The sequence below is a fragment of the Pongo pygmaeus genome, chromosome 11 (genome assembly GCF_028885625.2).
Source record: "Pongo pygmaeus isolate AG05252 chromosome 11, NHGRI_mPonPyg2-v2.0_pri, whole genome shotgun sequence".
Lineage (NCBI taxonomy): Eukaryota > Metazoa > Chordata > Mammalia > Primates > Hominidae > Pongo > Pongo pygmaeus.
Window position 1 is genome coordinate 95,602,686 of NC_072384.2, and position 16,672 is coordinate 95,619,357.

The window sequence follows — 16,672 nt, forward strand, 5'->3', positions numbered from 1 at the left end:
AGTCAGTGCTAAGAGTGACAGACATGCCCTCCATCCACACACCAGAAGTGTCATATTTAGGGAGTATGCCATTCAGTAAATCTTTGGTGTGTTACTAAACTGACATCAACAGGGGACTCAATGGGGACCAAAAGTAAATTTTAAAGACCTTAAAACAGAATGAAGTGGCTACCAATTAAAAGGAAGAAATATGTAGATTCATACAAAGGAATAGAAAAAAAATGTGACTTAAAACTGAGAGAATGCTGAGACAATGACGAGCACTAAAAATGGAGAAGCAGGAACAAGAAGGAAATTTATGTGCCCAAACAGATTGGTTTAAGAAGCATAATGTGGACCAAAAGCTGTATGCAAAAGTAACTCAAAATGATTGAAAAGAGATGCCCCCTCCCCAAATTTAGCCAACATAAGACATTCCTTTTGATAGAAAATGACCACTCTAAAAAATGTTGAAAAGAGAACCACAAAAGTAAACAATAAGAGGAAACATTTTGGAATAATGGAAGAAAAAAATTACAGTGCATATGTACACATTATTAACATTTCAGGAATGTTTATTTACTGCAATAACATATCATGAACAAAGTAATGAAGACAAGGTCTTGAAAGAAGGAAATACTGGGTGTTGTTTTTCTTTTTCTTATAATCTCAAAACTGGACTTAACCAAATATATTTGGATGGAGATTAACTACTTATGAGTAGATTTACAATCACAATAAAACTCATCCTTAGATAATTCTGAAGCACAAATACAACCACCACAAACTTGAAAACCTGGATAATTCTACCAAAAAGCCAAATGAGCCTTCATTATTGAAAGAAGCCATTTTTATGCTATGAAATAATTTAAAATTCTGAGTTACTTGCCTTCAGGCAAACTCAGAATTTTAAGAGTAAGAAGAAAATAACAAAGCACACCACCTTGGAAATCTGCATGTCTTTAACTACAAAGAATCATTGACAATACAGAAACGAAAGGCCTAGGTATAGTTCTCTGAGTGAGAAATTATGATTTAATTTAAAAGTAAATAAACTATTTCAGACTATAATTTTCATGAAAAAATAAGGCATTAAGAATTTAAATCTTTTTCAGAACTTTTATTCCACACAAAGAAAATAAAATGGGGGAGAAGCCCAGTAAATAAAGTTTTCAGTCAGCTTTTGGATTTTTTGGTGTAAAGAACTGGTAATGAGGGTATAAATTTACTAACAGTTGAATTTTAGTCTGCTCATTTTGGTTTCATCTTGTATAAGCAGACCATCTTGTATTTGCATGTTTTTGTTTTTGTTTTTGTTTTTGTTTTGAAGTGATTTTGTATTTAGGATCAGTTATGCCATAAAAGGCTTTATTCTTCCTTTCTTGTTAATTGTGGAATAACAAACATTAACCAATTTGCTTTTAGGCTAAAGACAAGCAAATGCAATTCACTACCCAGCTTTAAAAATTCTTTTGGTTATGTTATCATTTGGCGTTCTAACCATCCTTTGCACTGACTTCACTTTTTACTGCATCGTCTTAAATGTGTAAATTTTATTTTTTTGCATGTTTGAATCCATAACAACAATGATGTAGATGCTTATACATGCTTTGAGAAAATTTATGTATTGTGTGTGTGTTTGTAATTTATTTTAAAAATCAACATCTATCCCATGTGCACCTATTTGGAAGTATGCATCTAATACATCGAGGCATACTCTATGCTACACTAAAAGAAGAGTAATCAACCTTTGCCCTCAAGGAGGTTACCATCTATTTTAGCTGATTTAATATATCATGTATGTTCTGTCATAGGATAAAAGAACAATTTAGCTTTGTGTGTGTTGAGTAAGAATCTTGTCTGAGCAACAGTAAAATAAAATGGTTTTGGAGTTAGGTGAATCTGAGCTTGAAACCTAGCTGTGCACACTTAGTACCTTTGTTCCTTTATTTTTTATTTTATTTTTCAAGATAGGATCTCACACTGCCACCCAGGCTGGAGTGCAGTGGTGTGATCTTGGCTCACTGCAGCCCCAATCTCCCGGGCTCAAGTGGTCCTTTCACCTCAGCCTCCCCAGTGGCTGTAATTACAGGTGTGTGCCACCACATCTGGCTAAGTTTTGGTGGTTTTTGTAGAGATGCGTTTTTTGCTATGTTGCAGGCTGGTCTAGAACTCTTGGGTTCAAGTGATCCTTTCGCCTCAGCCTCCCAAAGTTCTGGGCTTACAGGCGTGAGCCATCATACATATGTGGCCAGACTTTGTTCTTTGAAGTCTGAGATTTCAACTTATAAAATGAAGATACTAACTTTTAGCTTATAGAGGTATCATGAGGGCTAAGTGCAGTAATGTATATAAAACACCTAATACATAGGCCCTAAGTTTTTAATTCTCTTCCCTCAATACATATTATTTAAATGAAATGTTCAGGTTTAGCATTGTCCATTATTGTCTCTATTCATTTTGGTCTAGGATTTCTAAATCAATTTCATAAATGCAGCCAGGCTATAATTGGCAGCACTTTTGAGTGGTGAATGAGACAGTGAGCTAGTGTTAAAATTTCAGACAGGAGGTAGGAATGCCAGATCATAAAGCTCAAGGCCCAAGCTGAAGCCTTCTAAACATTCATCACCAGCCACAGCCTCTACTGTCTGAAATAACCTCCCACGGCTGGGGAGTGCCCAGAGGGAGAATAGGAGAAAAGCCTTCATCGTGTGCCTAAAAAGCCTGGAAAAAAGAAAAGCGGCTACGAAGGCAGGGATTTGTTTTGCAATAGCTTTTTAAAAAAGAAGAGCACATAAATTATATCAAGAGTTTCACTAGAAATAAACACTAGGGCTTCTCATCCTTCTACTCCTGATCTACCAGATCAAGCTGTTGGTTTTTCCCAGAAAGAACACAAAGGAAAGTCCAACCAAATGTACATCATTCATACCTGGATGGCACTTCTGCCCACAGTCTTCCCTCTTGTTGAGCAATATAGAAAGTAAGCTTGAGGCCAAACTTTAATTCTCTACTTGAAACCCAGATCATCGATTTCCTCTTTGTCCTCTCGGTCACTGCAGCCATCTCCCTCAAAAGAAAATTGGAGTACCCCCTACAACTTCTGAGGAGACACCAAGCAATTCTAAAGTGTAACTGAAGTCCCCCAAACCTCCTAGTTTTGGGGGTGTTTTATCATTCTTTAGTTTCCCTCCTCTGCCTAATGAGAGAGGGAACTTTAAAAGAAAAACAAGTTGCTCATTCTTTCAACCCCTGGGGAAGGGGGTTATTTCTCTGTACTTTTTAAAGTGGGAATTCTCTTTCTTGAGAATTCCACTTTGTTGAACCCATTGGCATTTTGGTGGCGGCTTTCTAACTTGGATTTTTTTCCCTCTATTGTGGATTTTCTTTTAATTTCATTATTGAAATTTTAAATTGTGGAACAACCTTGATACAGGAAAGTGTGCAAATCATATTATGCCTCAATGAATGTTTATGCATTGATATACCTGTATACTTCACTCAACTCAAGATGTAGCACATTTTTAGACCACTGAAGGCTCCTGGGGCCCTTTCCCAGCCCATAACTCCTCCCTGGTAAACTCTGCTATTACCTTCATGTGAATGGAACCATAAACTATGTACTTTCAGGTGTCAGTAATTTGTTCTTTTGTTTCGTAGTATTCCATGGCATGAATATACCACAACATATCCTTCCCTGTCGATGAATCTTTTTATTGATGAATATTGCTATTACACGTGAAGATGCCTTGAACATCTCCACTGTGGATTCTTAATTTTTTTCATGCCACTTCCTGTAGAAATTGTGATAAATAAAATTCTGCAGAGGGTTTACATGTTCCCAGCTAATCTTGCTCCACGTTGGTTTAGTTACTTTGGCACCAGAATTTAAAGGAAGATGAAAAATCTGTGTGCATGCCCCTGTAGTCCCAGCTACTCGGGAGGCTGAGGCAGGAGAATCGCTTGAACCCAGGAGGTGGAGGTTGCAGTGAGCTGAGATTGCGCCACTGCATTCCAGCCTGGGAGACAGAGCAAGACTGTCTCAAAACAAACAAGCAAACAAACTAACTCACTCCTCTGTAGCCCCAGATTTTAGAAAAGAGAGAGAAAGAGAGGGAGGGAGAAAAGGAGGGAGGGAGGATGGGAAAATGTGTAGGCATGTTAGTATAAAACTTTAAATTCATAATTCCCATTTTATGGAGATATCTGATCATCTTAATTTGCAATGGCTAAATAAGTAATGCTTACATGATTATAGACTTCTTTTCCTCACTTTTGGAAATACTTCATGCCCTCTGGAAATTCTTTTAAAAAACTTTGTTGTATCCCTTTAAAAAGTGATAAAATCATGGTGTCTAGTGCAAATTTTAGGGCAAAGTTCAGTAGGTAATTTGGTTGACTTTAAGTATTTTTCTCAAAGGTTTTTTTTGTTGTTGCTTTGTTTGTTGTTTAACTTGATGAAGACTCCAAACTGTTGAATGAATCTCAGGGAGGCTGAGAAACACAGTAAAATGTATCTTTAAGTGTTCACTGTGGTTTGTGCACTATGACAAGCCATCTCCATTGCTGACTCTTATGTTTTGATTCCTTATTTCATTTCCTTAAATGTCTCTGCTTTTGTTGTTACTTTATTTTGCTTCCTCAAAGGCAGAGTAATTAGACATTCAAGTTTTTTGTTGAGCCCTAGAATCTATTACATTAATAAATTAACTAGTTACCTAGACATTGTCCCTTTTCTTTTTTTTTCTTTTTTTCTTTTTCTAATTTTTTGTAGAGATGGGATCTCAGGCCAGGCGCCATGGCTCATGCCTGTAATCCAAGCACTTTGGGAGGCCAAGGTGGGTGGATTGCCTGAGCTCAGGAGTTCAAGACCAGCCTGGGCAACATGGTGAAACCCCCTCTCTACTAAAATACAAAAAATTAGCTGGAAGTGGTGGTGCACGCCAGTAGTGCCAGCTACCTGGGAGGCTGAGGCATGAGAATTGTTTGAACTGAGGTGGTGGAGGTTGCAGTGAGCCAAGATCGTGCCACTGCACTCCAGCCTGGGTGACAGAGCAATATTCTGTCTCAAAAAAAAAAAAAAAAAAAAGAGATGGGGGTCTCACTGTGTTTCTCTGGCTGGTCTTGAACACCTGGGCTCAAGCAATCCTCCTGCCTTGGCCTCCCAAAGTGCTGGGATTACAGGCATGAGCTGCTGTACCTAACCAACACTGTCCCTTTTCAATTTTTGTATATAGATCATCTAGGAAACTAGTTAAAATAATCTGTACATAGCAAGTTATTTGCTCAGTAGTTTTTTTTTTATTACAGAAATCTTAATTTCTTTCATTAAGATTAAGGATAGTCTTTTAAACTGTGTGTTCATTTTGGGAATGTTAGCTTATTTTTAATTGTATTCTTGTTTGTTTACTTATAGTAAAAATGCATATTCTTTATCACATTGTTGTTCAATGTTTGATATCATAGTACAGTCATTTCCAATAAAGTTTATGCCAAATGAAGTTTGAGAAGCCTCATGATAAATCAAATTATATCAAGCCACAGAACCTGTTAAAAGTAGCCACTTGGTAGTGCAAAATAAATTGAAAGTGATATGAAAATAGTGACAAATGGCTGTGCAAACAAGGCAAGCCAAGTTCTGGACATTAGCCCTTCAACCAAAAAAAAGGTTAATCTAAGGAAAAAATACAAATGACTTTTCAATTTCTAGTTTTTAACATTCATATTAGAAGATTAAAATCCGGTTCGAGTTCGTCTGTGACTTTCCCTCTAGCATTTAGGGCTGGTAGAGTGAAGCTTCTATGATGAGCATTTTGCCCCATCACCCATGTGCTGGAAGCAGTTTTATTTCAAGATAGAATAGAAACTCTATAGGCCAAAGTTGAGAGGAAAAAAGATAAATATTTGTGTTGATGAGTGGTGACCATAGAAATACTTCTATATAAGTATATGGCCAGGTGAGGTGGCTCATGCTTGTAATCCCAGCACTTCGGGAGGCTGAGGGGGGTGGATCACGAGGTCAAGAGATCGAGACCATCCTGGCCAACATGGTGAAACCTCGTCTCTAAAAATACAAAAATTAGCTGGGCGTGGTGGCACGCACTTGTAATCCCAGCTACTAGAGAGACTGAGGCAGGAGAATCGCTTGAACCTGGGAGGCAGAGGTTGCCGTGAGCCGAGATCACGCCACTGCACTCCAGCCTGGCGACAGAGCGAGACTCCAACTCAAAAATAAAAGTAGAAATAAGTATATAAGGGCTTGGAATTTGTTACATTGCTGGGAAAGACGTTTTTGGCTATTTTGAGTTTTCTTGACACACATTAGCAGCTCCATCTGGGAAGTCGCATTTCTCTGTCTCAACTAAATTCCAAGGCCAACTTTCAGGCTTTCCTTAAAATGTGCTTTGTATTATACTGCCAGGAAATAGTCCTGGCTCTATAGCCCTCCCTCAGAAAGGTTGAAGTGATAAATTGTAAATTGAGATTCTATTGGGGGGAACCCTAGCTAGAGCTGGTTTTGAATTCCTGCAATAGTGTTTAACCTGTTCAAGGTTCTCACTCCACATTTACAATTGGCTCAGTGTGAGGGAGAAGGAAAAACCTGTTGATACAGCTCCTTTAAGTGCTATGGGTTTCAAAACAACTCTCCAGATAGCAAGCATTCCTGTGGTGGGAGGCAGTGGGTGAGTGGAAAACCTTTCCCATTCATTCAAAGAAGGGAAAGAGACTGAACTTACTCCCAACAGGTGAAGTTAAGCATGTCCTGTAAGTGGATTCATTTGTTGTATAAATCAAAGTTCTGTTCATAGGGACCATCAACAATGTTCTCTGACCTGGTACCCTTCTGTTCCCCCACCCCACCCCTCTATCCTCCTAGTTAACTGCTGGGAAAATATTTCTTTCTCGGAGATGCCTTTCTTCCTCCTTGATGATAGTAATCATTTTTCTCTTTTTAGCTCAAAAGGAGAATTTTTTTTCCTTTGTCATGTCTGTGTGCCTTGCCTATCTAATACAGTACATTGTTTCTCATTTCCTTTGTTACTATGCTTGTGCATGTCTCAAAAACAAATGTGAACTTTTTGTCAAAACAAAGTAAGTGCATGCTTTATAAAATTACAAAGGAATGGTACAGCTGTTCTCTGATTATATTCTTAGAGTGTTTAAAATTTTGAAAGTGCTTAGGAGTTTCTTTTTAAAAATCTGTCAACAAACTTCTTACAGAAACCTATTTTGTGAAATGTTTTATTTTTGCTCTTATGAATTGTGCATAAAAATACCTAATGTGTTTTAGTAGTAATAATGCATGGTTTAATAAAGTGGAAGTTCAACAGATGAAAGCTTTTAGACTCTTTTTCATTTGCAATTAATCAATTATATTTAACCACAGAAGTGATTTCATATAGTATTTCAGAGGTAGATAAAAACATTACCCAGTGCAACAAATTAACCTAAAAAAGAATAATAGATCATATAAGGATTATAGGAGCAAGAGAAAATGGTTGCTAATATTTATTATTCTTTGAAAGCCACATCCTACTATTTTCCGTTTAAATTTTGTAACTGTTGTCAAACTTATTAGCAATGTGGAGAAAGGAATCTTCGGTGGTGTATTTTCACCTGTTCTGTCCCTACCTTTGTTCTGTCTCCAATCTCAGTGGTCCTTCGGGTCCTTCGTATTCAAAGACGAAGTTACTGAGCTGTTGACAGTCTCTAGTTTCTAGTTGGATGGATGAGCTGCTCTGAGTCATCCACACTTTTATCTTGTGAGATCATTCATTCTATGAGCAATGACATCAATTTTCCAGAAGGCTGGCTGGCTAGGAATAAAGATAAAGGCCATGACTACAGAAGGAATTAAGTTAAAGGGCTTGGAATAGCATCTGATACATAGTAGGAGGTTGAGAAGTATTTGCTGCTTAAAAGTCTTCGCTGTTTAAAAGTCTTCAACTGTTTTCCTTTGCGCCAGTTATATATCTAACCAGATCATGATGGAGCAAGTTTTCATTTTTGTTTGTATTGTAATTATAATCCTGGCTTTAAAAATATTGAGTGAATTTTCGATGCCAAAATTAAGCACGTAAGCTCTACTTTTGCGTTCCGAGCCCTCCAAACTTTTATGGATTCATTTCCAATATTCAATTTCCTTTACATTTTGCTTAAGGAACTTGTAGAGAAGAATTGCTCATCTGGTAGTGCCCCACAACCCTTACCCACTTTGAGCAGTGTCACATACTAAACTTTGACATAAAATATTGCTGGCAGAGATGTTTTGGCTTTTGGTATTAATGTTAATATCAAAAAAAAAAAAAAACCCTTAAAACACTTCCACTCTAAAAGAAGTTAAGCTTTAGACAAACTCTACTAATTCACCATTTTCTCCCTCACAAACTGGGAAGCCTCAGTTATCTTTTGATGGCTTGAAGCTGATTTCAATTATTTGTGTTATTGCCAGCAATATAAATGAAAAAAATAGTCAGGCATGGTGGCTTAGGACTGTTATCCCGGCACTTTGGGAGGCTGAGGTGGCAGGATCACTTGAGTCCAGGAGTTTGAGACCAACCTAGGCAACATAGCAAGACCCTGCTACAAAAAATAAAATATTAGCTGGACATGGTGGTGCCTGCCTTGTGGTCCTAGCTACTCGAGAGGCTGAGGTGGAAGGATCACTGGAGCCTGGGAGGTCAAAGCTACAGTGAGCCGTGATTGTGATCGTGTCAGTATACTCAGCCCGGGGAACAGTGAGACCTTGTCTCAAAAAACAACAAAAAAAGGGAAAATAGAGGGGGTCTGGTTTCCCTCATAGGAGTACTAGATAGATACTGGGTAGTGAATGTTTGTTCCCTCAGAGGAGGATAAAGTTCTCTAGAGCAGAACTTCACAAAGTGTAGTGTAGGTGAGAATCACTGGAGATATTGTCACAATGCAGTTTCTGATTGGGTAGGTTCAGAGTGAGGCTTGGGAATCTGCATTTTTAACAAATCTCCAGGTAATGAAGATGTTGCTGGTCCACACTGAAATCACCTGGGGCAGTTTTTGTTTGTTTTATAGACAGGGTCTGGCTATTGCTGCTCAGGCTGGTTTCTAACTCTTGTCTTCAGGCAATCCTTCCACCTCAACCTCCCAAAGTGCTGGGAGTATAGGTGTGAGCCACTATGACCGGCCATCTGGCCAGTTTTTAAAAAATATACAGATGTTTAGGTTCCACTCTCACCCCATCCCACCTCCCTGGATTCTGATTTAGTTGGCTTGGGTTATGGCCTGAGTATAGGGACTTTTTAAATCTCCCAGGTGATGGTAATGTGCAGTCAAGTTTAAGAACCTCTAGATTCATTTATCTCAGTTTCCTCTTGGCAGTCCATTCACTTACAGACATTGCTTGCCTGGCCCCTAGAGACATGTGATTTTCTGAATTAAATACCTTGCCCTTTCTTAAGGAAATCACACTAGTCTTTCAAAACCCTTTTTCAAATACCACTGCATTCTTCAGATATATAATACATTTAAAAAATTATTCTAACATTACAAAATTCTACTTTGCTCTAAATCCTATACAACTTTGCTTATAATTCCTATGGTAGTGACCACATTCTGCTTTCTAATTATGTGTATTTATCTTAACCTCCTTGATTGATAAACTACCTAAAGGCGGAGATTGTCTCACCTCTTTTTATCTTTCCTAGCAGTTTCCCTCACCCCCAACACAGTGCCCTGAGCCTGCATTTGTTCATTCAACAAACATTCTCATAGTGTCCCCATGCAAAACAGGCTGAGCTCTGGTGAGGTGTGCAAAAACAGATGCCTTCCCTCCCAGCCTTTAGATGCTTTACATTCAGATGAGGGAGACCGATATTCACCAATGACTCACAAAAGCAAATGTAAGATCTCAACAGAGACCTGGGGGAATGAATCTGAACTTTTCCACACTGGGAAAAAAATCATTTTGAGGAAATCATTGGGATCTGAAGAATATGAAATTAGGAGAAGGTGAAGAATGAGGATGAAGATCATTTAGAAAGATAAATCTGTCTATACAAATTCCCCATGTTGGGAGGGAGTGTGCACTAAACTGGAGGAAAGGCATTGTGGCTGAATTTAATCAAGAGGATTCAGGTTGAAAGATGTTTTAGAATACGAAAGAAGGTTAAGAAATGTAGTAAGTATTAATGACAGAATGATGAAACTCCCAAAAGCAAAGAGTGGTATAGTAAATTTAATTTACTTGTATAATAATTGAAGCAGGAGGCTACAGAATTAATATAGACATAGCATTTGGAATTAACAGTAAAACTGGCTGACGTGATTGCATTGATTGCTTACAACTGGAATGTATCAGTGGCCCTAAAAAAATTATACATTATTCTCAGAGAATATTATGATTTCTGGAAACATCACATTAAAGTATTTTCTTTTCATCTCTTGTTTTAAGTTTTTAATTAGTCATGAATTTGCATGATGCTTTAAAGAAATTTTAAAGTTTTCAGTAAAAAATCTCTTTTCCACCCCTACCACCCATTCACCCAGATCCCCATTGAGGTGCCAACTATTACTAGTTTCTTGTGTATCCTTTCAGTCTCCTTAAACATGTTCAAGCAAATGCATATGAGCACTGTATTCTCACCTCTGAACCATGCTTTACCCCCTTTACAATTTATTCTGTATTTCTTTTCATTTTATTAGAGAACTTCCACATTTTTTCTCATAAAAATTGCTGAATATGATTTTACTGTATGGATGTATTAACTGGTATATGTTCCTTATAGTTACTGTGCTTCCAATATTTTGCTATTGCAAGCAATGCCACAATTAATAACCTTGTACTTTAGACTTTTTCATATGTGAAAATATATCTGTAAGATAATTTTTCAGAAGAGAAATTGCTGAATTATGAGTATATGCATTTGTAATTTTGAGAGATATTCCTATATTACCTTCCATAAGTATCGTATCATATTAGGACACCGCTAGAAATATGCATCTCTTTTTTCCTACAGGTTCCTCAATAGTGTATGATCAATCTTTTGGGAGGGAGTTTCAGATTTTATTTTATTTTTTGAGATGGAGTCTCACTCTGTCTCCTAGGCTGTAGTGCAGTGGCAAAATCTCAGCTCACTGCAAACTCCACCACCTGGGTTGAAGCAATTCTCCTGCCTCAGCCTCCCAAGTAACTGGGATTACAGGCACATGCCAGCAGCCCGACTAATTTTTGTATATTCAGTAGAGATGGGTTTTCACCATGTTGGCCAGGCTGGCCTTGAACTCCTGGCCTCATGTAATCTGCCTGCCTCGACTTCCCAAAGTATTAGGTTTACAGGCATGAGCCACCGTGCCCAGCCAGATCTAGTAGATTTTAAACTGATATTTTAATATCTTAATTTGGATTTTTTTTTTTAATTTTTTTTTTAAGACAGAGTCTCACTCTGTCACCAGGCTAGAGTGCAATGACGCACTCTCGGTTCACTGCAACCTCCACCTCCTGGGTTCAAGTAATTCTCCTGCCTCAGCCTCCTGAGTAGCTGGGACTACAGGCATGCACCACCGCGCCCGGCTAACTTTTGTATTTTTAGTAGAGACAGGGTTTCACCATGTTGGCCAGAATGGTCTCGATCTCTTGACCTCATGATCCGCCCACCTCGGCCTCCCAAAGTGCTGGGGTTACAGGCGTGAGCCACCGCGCCCGGCCTGGATTTATCTTGTTATGAGTGAAGTTGAACATCTTTTGTTAAAGAGCCATTGATGTTTCCTTTCTATAAACTACCTGTTTTGTTGTGTTGTTAGTTGTTTGCCTATTAGTTTTTGTCTTATACGAAGTTTAGCTTTTGATAGTTAAACTTACCAGTATTTTACATTATGATTTCAGGATTTTGAGACATAGTTACAAAGTCCTTTTTTACTCCAAGACTATAAATGAATTCTTTGAAAGTGCATTATAGGACATTTACAGCTCCATCTTTTTACTTTTAATTATTTGATCTTTCATATATGTTTGGTATGTGATACAAGGCATGGATCAAAAAAAAATTTTTTGCATGCCCATTTACTGTCCAAATATCTTTTTAAAAATTATTTTTTAAAAGTTAACTGAGCTGGGCGTAGTGGCTCATGCTTGTAATCCCAGCACTTTGGGAGGCAGAGGTGGGCAGATCACGAGGTCACGAGTTTGAGGCCAGCCTGGCCAATATGGTGAAACCCCGTATCTACTAAAAATACAAAAAATTAGCCAGGTGTGGTGGCACGCACCTGTAGTCCCAGCTACTTGGGAGGTTGATGCAGAAGAATCGCCTGAAGCTGGGAGGCAGAGGTTGCAGTGAGCCGGGATTGCGTCACTGCACTCCAGCCTGGGTGACAGAGAAAGACACCGTCTCAAAGAAAAAAAAGTTAATTGAGACGGCCGAGCATGGTGGCTCACGCCTATAATTCGAGCACTTTGGGAGGCTGAGCTGGGAAAATCACTCGAGCTCAGGAGTTCAAGACCAGCCTAGGCAACATAGTGAGACCTTGTCTCTTATTTTATTTTATTTTATTTTATTTTGTTTTATTTTTTGAGACAGAGTCTTGCTGTCTCCCAGGCTGGAGTGCAGTGGCGCCATCTCGGCTCACTGCAAGCTCTGCCTCCCGGGTTCACGCCATTCTCCTGCCTCAGCCTCCCGAGTAGCTGGGACTACAGGCGCCCTCCACCACGCCTGGCTAATTTTTTGTATTTTTAGTAGAGACGGGGTTTCACCATGTTAGCCAGGATGGTCTCGATCTCAAGACCTCGTGATCCATCTGCCTCGGCCTCCCAAAGTGCTGGGATTACAGGCGTGAGCCACCTCACCCGGCTTTGTCTCTATTTTAAAAAGCAAAAGAACGGCTGGGTGCGGTGGCTCACACCTGTAATCCCAGTACTTTGGGAGGCTGAGGTGGGGTGGATCACCTGAGGTCAGGAGTTCGAGACCAGCCTGGCCAACATGGTGTAACCGTGTCTCTACTAAAAATACAAAAATTAGCAGGGCATGGTGGCACATGCCTGTGATCCCAGTACTCGGGAGTCTGAGGCAGGAGAATCGCTTGAGCCTGGGAGGGAGAGATTGCAGTGAGCTGAGATCGTGCTATTGAACTTCAGCCTGGGCGTCAGAATGAGACTCCATCTCACCAAAAAAAAAAAAAAAAAAAAGAAAAGAGGAAAAGTTAACTGAGAGTATTGAGAAAGGAAAGCAAGATTCAAATCTAGGAGATCAGTTCTAGAAAAGTAAGTCATAGAGTACCAAAGTAAATGAAGTGTTGGGAAAATTTAAATATTCAATCTGTATAGCTAGATGGATAGCAAATATTTTACATAGGTGTTGTCATTACCTCCACTTCATGGTAGGCATGGCCAATTTGTTGTGGCACTTTTCCTTACAATATATTGTTTTATGCAGCAACTTTCAATTAATAAAAATAAGCACATTTGCTATACTGGTGTAGAATTTGGTTTGGATGGAATGATAGTAAGAGATATGTCTGAAATGGCAGGTGATGTCAGGGTCCTGAATGCATATTAAGCAATAGAGACAATGTGAGTTTTTTTTAAGATAAAAAATGGCATGATAATTTATGTGTTAAGAGAAAGGAAAGAGGTCAGGTGCGGTGGCTGATGCCTGTAATCCCACCACTTTGGGAGTCTGAGATGGGAGGATCACTTGAGGTCAGGAGTTCAAGACCAGCCTGGTCAACATGGTGAAACCCTGTCTCTACTAAAAATACAAAAATTAGCCAGGCATGATGGTAGGTGCCTGTAATCCCAGCTACTCGAGTGGTTGAGGCAGGAGAATCGCTTGAACCCGGGAGGCGGAGGTTGCAGTGAGCGAAGATCGACCATTGCACTCCAGCCTGGGCAACAGAGCAAGACTCTGTCTCAGAAAAAAAAAGAAAAGAGAGAGACAGAAAGGAAAGAATAATGCATTGAATGAGAGAAACCAAAGGCTTCTAATATGGGTAGACCAATCCAGGGATGCTGAAGACCTGAACTTAGGTAGTAGAGTGAAATAAAGGGGAAGGGCCATCTTCAAGAGGGAACTCAACAGGACATGTCAGAATTAAACTCAGCAGGACTTGGAAACAAATTAGCTATAGGTAGTAAAAGAGAATATAATAAAATTGATTGACCTTTCTAGCTTGTGCATGTGGTGCTGCTGAGAATCCAGACTGAGGAGTTAGCAGAAGGAACAAGTTTGGGGATGGAGAGATACTGATAAAGAGAATGAGTGTGGTTTTCAATTTCAGATATCAATACTCTATTTGGAGTGCTTGCATTTGCCTAACAGAGGGCTGAGGTGTGATATGCCTAGCTATGATGTGTTTAGAAATAAACAGAAAATGTAATGCTGATGCACACGAGGAATGTACTCAAGGAAGGAAATTGCAAATGCAGAAGCTATAGAATGACAAATTAGATCTATGAATTCCCAGTATAAAAGATAACTGCCTCAGCAATGGTGAGACAGACGAACTTGCAAATGGAGCACGTAATGAAAAAAAAAAGGAAAAAAAAAAACTAAACTAAAGCTGACACAATTCTGAGTAAGATGGAATAGGAAGCATGAGGTGGTCTCAGAATAATAATTTAGCATTAGCCTCCACCTGCCAGTCCCAGCATACTATGTCCAAGTGTGGCCTCCAGGACTTTATTTATTTATTTATTTATTTAGAGACAGGGACTTTAGGACTTTACTATTTATTTATTTACTTATTTTGAGACAGAGTCTCGCTCCATCACCCAGGCTAGAGTGCAGTGGCACGATCTTGACTCACTAAAACCTCTGCCTCCTGGGCTCAAGAGATTCGCTTACCTCAGCCTCCCAAGTAGCTGGGATTACCGGTGCCCACCACCACATCCAGCTAATTTTTGTATTTTTGGTAGAGACAGGATTTCACCATGTTGGTCAGGCTGGTCTCAAACTCCTGACCTCAAGTGATCCCCCCACCTTGGCCTTCCAAAGTTGTGGGATTACAGGCATAAGCCACCGTGCCCAGCCTGCCTCCAGGACTTTAGACATTAAAATGCTGGAGAACATTCAAAGAGCAACCAAGATCATTAAAGGGTTAGAAAAATATAGCTGAGGTATAAAAGTATATTTGAGTTAGCCTGGAGAAAAGAAGAACCAATGGTGACTCCATTCACAATAAATAAATGAAGGCATTGTAGAAATACTTCCCCAGAGTTCAGAGAAAGAGAGGGGATTATATTGTAAACTGATATGCATGAAATATAGTGCAAAACTTCCTGAGGTGAAAGTTAAATATTAGAGTTACATTTGGTAGTTCAAGTTGTCTAGACTTTGTGAAATCTTCTGCTTGTGAATCTTTAGAGTCTGGAGAACTACATAGGAAATCCTCTATTTAGCAAGCACTCTGTAGTTAAGGATTGAAGTTCCTGATCCCCAGGAAAAGCCTACCACAAATACTGCCATAAAATCCCCACTCTAAGTCATCTACACTGTCAGCACCCCTTCAAGAGCCATTCGTTCATTGAATAACCATTTATAAACAATATACGAGAGTTGTTATTTTAGATGCCAAAGATATGGAGTGAACAAAACAGAATAAAGGAATGTATCCAATCAAAGTTTATTCAATGTTGCTCCATTTCAGGTACTGAGCAACTAGCAGCTCAGCTCTTGTAAAACCTACCTTCTTGAAAACCTGTCTCTTGCCATAGTTCCCACTTCTTGGATCGCTCATCCATTTCCTCTCATATCTCTGCCTGACTCTGGTATCTCAGAGATCAATGCAGGGGACAGAGAATCCTTGCTCCAAAAATAAGTAGAGGGTTCAAGAGTCTGGATCTAATATTTTTCAAATAGAACATAAATTTTCTATAGTTTTAATTTATCTCATATTTATCTAAGATATAATTTATTCATTGGGTTTACTCATTTCCTTTTGACTCTCTGCTGTCTGACTGCCAGTACTGGATGAGACAGCAGGATGATCAATGATGGTGCTTTTTGGAATCATAGTGAATTATATTAATTGTTGAGACAGGCAAAATTTGAATATACATTATTTAGGTTGTTTATGTAGTACATATAGATATACTATGTATTTCTAGATGTTTGATAACAAAATATTTGGAAAGAAGGCTAACACAAAAGTACATTTTGAAAAATCAGCTGAATGTCCTTAAGTGCATATTTAGAATTGGAAATTTAATGCCATACTGATTGTGAGTTCTTTGACTTCTTTGAAGAAAGTGTTTGATGGAGTTTGTTTTCTTGGTACTGAATTCAGCATAGGGGCAAGGACTGTTTTTATCTTTGTAGAAGTCAACTATGCTGACTTAGAAGCTACCTGTAGGATAGGTTGTCATTTTCCTCCAAATACTTTGAAGCATCCCTCTATCATTTGATCTGACTCTCAGAAAGAAGAGCTGGCAGTGGCAGAAGGCAGAATTAGGGAGAAAATGGCCAGAGCCAGCACTGTTGGAACAGATCATTTCACTGGAAGAATTTTCACCAATTCAGAGATGTGTAAACTAACCAGAATAAATTTGTAGTAATTATAGTATGAAGTGAGCATTCTGAAATTAATTCTTTGTGTTTTTATAGAGAAGTTACATATGATCATAATAAATACAGTGATCAACATACCACACATAGGAAATATGATAGGTGCTTCATGAAAATTTTCCTGTTAACTCTTCATAAACACCCTGTAAAGTAAGACATATTTT

At 38.8% G+C, this 16,672-nt stretch overlaps 1 protein-coding gene across 1 annotated transcript in view; it reads left to right on the plus strand.

Moving 5' to 3' along the window:
* The window catches only part of SLC39A10 (solute carrier family 39 member 10), a 143,483-nt gene that overhangs the window by 10,876 nt on the left and 115,935 nt on the right, over window positions 1-16,672 (plus strand). The gene's annotated exons all lie outside the window — the stretch shown is intronic.